Source organism: Capsella rubella, unplaced genomic scaffold (assembly GCF_000375325.1).
Source record: "Capsella rubella cultivar Monte Gargano unplaced genomic scaffold, Caprub1_0 scaffold_2, whole genome shotgun sequence".
NCBI lineage: Eukaryota > Viridiplantae > Streptophyta > Magnoliopsida > Brassicales > Brassicaceae > Capsella > Capsella rubella.
In genome coordinates this window covers 5,835,293-5,839,482 of record NW_006238922.1, presented here as the reverse complement: position 1 = coordinate 5,839,482, position 4,190 = coordinate 5,835,293, and positions in this window count along the sequence as shown.

Below are 4,190 nucleotides of genomic sequence, written 5' to 3'. Positions count from 1 at the left end.
CCCACGCATTGTGTAATTTATCAATGAGATTTGGGTTTCCATTGTTTCAATTATTAACATCATATGCAATCGTCTTCTCCAGAATGGAACAGTTGCTGATGAAATACTTCAGATAAGTATTTGAAACTCCTTCTAACCCGATTTTAATATAAACGTCAACATTCTTTTACTTTGCTAATTGAGTTATTATTGCTCATCGATAGGAGATGAATGTTGTTGTTGTACCACATGTATTAATATTTGTTGCAATTGGACTTAGAGACGATTTGTTTTCAAGGTTAGTTAATTCTTTTCCCTGGAACTCATGCTTTAACCTTGGTATCATTGTTTCATATTATTTCTTCGTTATAAATTGGTTTGTGTTACTAATATGGTAGATTGAGGCATAATTAATCTTTTTAATATTAAAAGAGGAGAACAAAATTGAAAATCATAGAATTTTAGCCAAAATTTCCAAAAATTACCCTTTAATTAGTTGTATCAGAGTATAAATGTATTTTCAAAAAGTCATTAAAAACACAATTAAATTCTAGAATCCGCGTGTATTTTAATGGGTCGGGTCAAATTATTGGGTCTTTCAGGTTTTTGTTTCATGGGTAAAAAGAAAATTCATTTGTTCATAATTAATTGTTCAGTCATAAATGCTAAACTAAAGTCTACGACCAAAAAAAAAAAAAAAAAAAAATACTAAACTAAAGTCTATTAAATTAAATGAGTAGTACATACGTTGACTAAATGATTAGGCGTATCTTCTACAAAATTCTATAATTTTAATGTTGCCTAAATTTTTTTGCCGTAGTTATATTCAAAATATGTTTTTTTCTTTAAGTTTTTATTTATCTACATTGTTTCTTTGGGTAATTGTTTATTTTATTAATAAATGAAAACGGATTTGTGTGACTTTAAACGATTAAGTAATATCTTTGCATTATAAAATTTAAAACTATTCTTAAAAAAGTTTCATTTACAAATGGATAGCATCTATACTAACATTTTCGAAGTATCTTTTGGAAAGTAATCTTTTATGTTTTCTTCTTGTTCTTTGCCTTAACGCCCATTCTGGGACGAGTTGGAAGAGGAATAACTAATTCTTACACGGATGAGACTGATCACACCTAATCAGTGAAAAAATATGTCACCAGTCATTTACATATTACACCAAAAATTGACAAGCGGATAAGTTTTCTAGTAATTGACAAACAAATTTCATTAATGATGCAAACTTAAACAGACTTTTAAACAGTACCCTACTCATCGCTCTCTTGATCGTCTTCGTCATAAATGATGCAAAAGTAAACAAAATTTTACAGACCCTACCAAATGTGATATTTGATTTGACCGTGGGTAATTTAAAAATATCATCAGCCTTATCTAAATCCTCTATAAATACATCAAATTCGTGGAAAAAATGACTTCAACTACAACCATGATTCCAAAGAAAAAATCAAGACCACATGGCTTTTCCTAATTATCTTGGTGATCTACAATTACATACTACAAATTGGAGTGGTTTTGTGAAGGTTCTATCTACTTGCAAGCCAAAAGTAGATGTGTCCATGAAGAGAAAGGATATGATAATAGTGGATCAAAAGGTGTCGATCGACACCACCCATTTCCGAACACGGGTATTACAATTCTCCCCCACTAACATGGATTCGTCCTCAAATCCTTCAACACCGTCTATCAGTATAGGAATCCGTGCCACCGTCATCACTGACTCCACTAAGGTCCCTATCTAATCAATATACTCACGTTCCAGACCCTATTTGCTCATACTCACACACTTTCCCCGTTCACAGGTCGCAACCCATGAATCATACCGGCTCGTCCTCAGGCCTCTGCCTTAGACTTCGGTATCAGATTTAGATCACAATCTTCAAACCATACCGGCTCACTATCAGGCCCTCAGCCCTCAAGCTACGGTATCCAGGGAGTATCACTGCTAATGCGTGCACTCGAATCGTCATCCGAGCAAATAAGTCTAAACGCCCCCGAGCATATCTCTAGATTAGATATACCTCTCGTGGTCCTCATATAGCATCGCAATGCTATACTAACCACAATCCCAAAACGTTCCAAAAATAGAACCGTCAAACCCAACACTTGCTATTTTTAGAAACTTACACATACGTCATTTACTTATGACAAAAACATGTCAACTCCAAGAAACACTCATCTTATTAAACTCCAAAATCATAATTAGTACAACCAAATGAAAATACGAAAGAGTTACAACTGAAACTAAACATCAACATGGCGAACAAAACAAGAGTAACAGTCTACTCTTCGAACTCCTTGTCGAGCCACTTCCGGAACCTTGCCTTCATCATGAACACTGGCTCCTAAGTATTCTCGAAGATTCCATCATAGTCCCACTGGACTTTCATCAAAGGAATCTTCTTACGCCGAACTTCCTTTACCCGCCCTCTCGAGAACCCTCACCGGTCTCGCCTCTAAAGTCATGCTGGGGTGAAGATCTGCCAGAATCTTAGCCAACACCTCATCATCCTTATGCAGACACCTCTTCATCATCAACACATGGAACACCTTATGGAACGCCTGCATAACCTCAAGTAACTCCAACCCATACGCCACCGGTCCAACCGGCTCAACAATTCTAAAAGGACCCATATACCTAGGACTCAGCTTAGACTAAGTGAGGGACCTGTTAGGACCACGTAACACCGCCATCTTGAGATACACCATATCTCCAACCTCAAATGCTAACTCCTTGCGCCGCTTATCAGCATAACTCTTCTGCCGATCTTGCGCCTCCTTCATGTTCAGCTGCAGAACCCGAATCTTCTCTAAAGTCTCCTGAACAAAGTCTGCACCATATATGCTCCCTCCCCCTTTTTGGTCCATCATAGAGGTGTCCGACATGACCTCCCATACAACGCCTCATAAGGAGCATCCCAATACTCGCCTGGTAGCTATTATTGTAGGCAAAATCCACCAAGCTCAAGTGATCTGCCCACTGACCACCCCAATCCAACACACACATCGTCAACAGATCCTCAAGAGTCTGGATGGTCCGCTCTAAATGCCCGTCTGTCTGAGGATGGTAAGCCGTACTGATGAGGACATAGAACCGGACATCGACGAGTGCTCGACGGACGGCCATGAACCGGTAACGAGTGATCCGATACCAACAATCCCGACGGTCATAGCTGGACCAATGACCCGTTCACGTACGAGGAAGCTAAGAGAAACGTTCAATGAAGGAGTTGAGGCCCTGATCAACGCAACCGGCCAAATGGATACTCTATCGGCCGACCCTCGACCCCCGGACGCGAGTGGAAGTCTCAACGAGTTTCATCGACCCAACGATGGAGAACAGACCAACCGAGGTAAGTTTCATCGACCAAGTCCATATTTTAGGACTAACGATCGAGCCGGTTTTGCAGGAAACCCCCTAGAAACATGAGTCGATCGAGCATCGTCACCCGGCATCGATGACACGAACGCCCGAACGGTCGACCCGGACGACCCACCACCAAACACCAAGGGATTCGAGATTCATCAACAACGTGCTGATTTTAAAAGCTTTGATCGAGAGCGTTTGAAGAAACAACCCGCAGAACATGAAGAAGCTCGACAAGTACCACCCCCGGACGCCGGAAAGCTTGTGCGGAGCGAAGTCACGAACCAAGTTAGTCCAAACAACTTGGGCTTCGATAATCACTCGATAAGTGATGTTTCTGGAGCCAATGATCAAAGCCGAAATGCCCACGACCGAGATGGATTGGGAGATGATCGAGAGGAGCACTACTACCTCCGTAACGGCACGTCCGAAGCCCGTAACACCGAGAATGGAGGGCAAGGCCGTATAGGCTCGTACGAAGTTAAAGACTGCCTAGAGAACAAGAACCAAGGTGAAGAAGAAGAAGGAGAACCAGAGACAACTACGTGGCCTCTCATTCCTTCGAATAAGGTAAGTTCGGTTTTCATTGTTTCCATTTTCTCTTAAGTGTTTTGCAGGGCCTATCAACCGAACACTTTTGTTTTATTTCATTAAGTCTAAGTCCTAGAGAGTCGAACCTAAGCCTCCGACTTGTGGAGAGGGTTCACTTGTGCGAATGACACAAGTTTCCTTTTTTGGTTGTTTTTCTTTACTTTATTTTGTAACCGTTAGTTTATTTGAGATTGAATCTCGACCCTCGAAGGTCATGGCTGAAGGACTATTAATA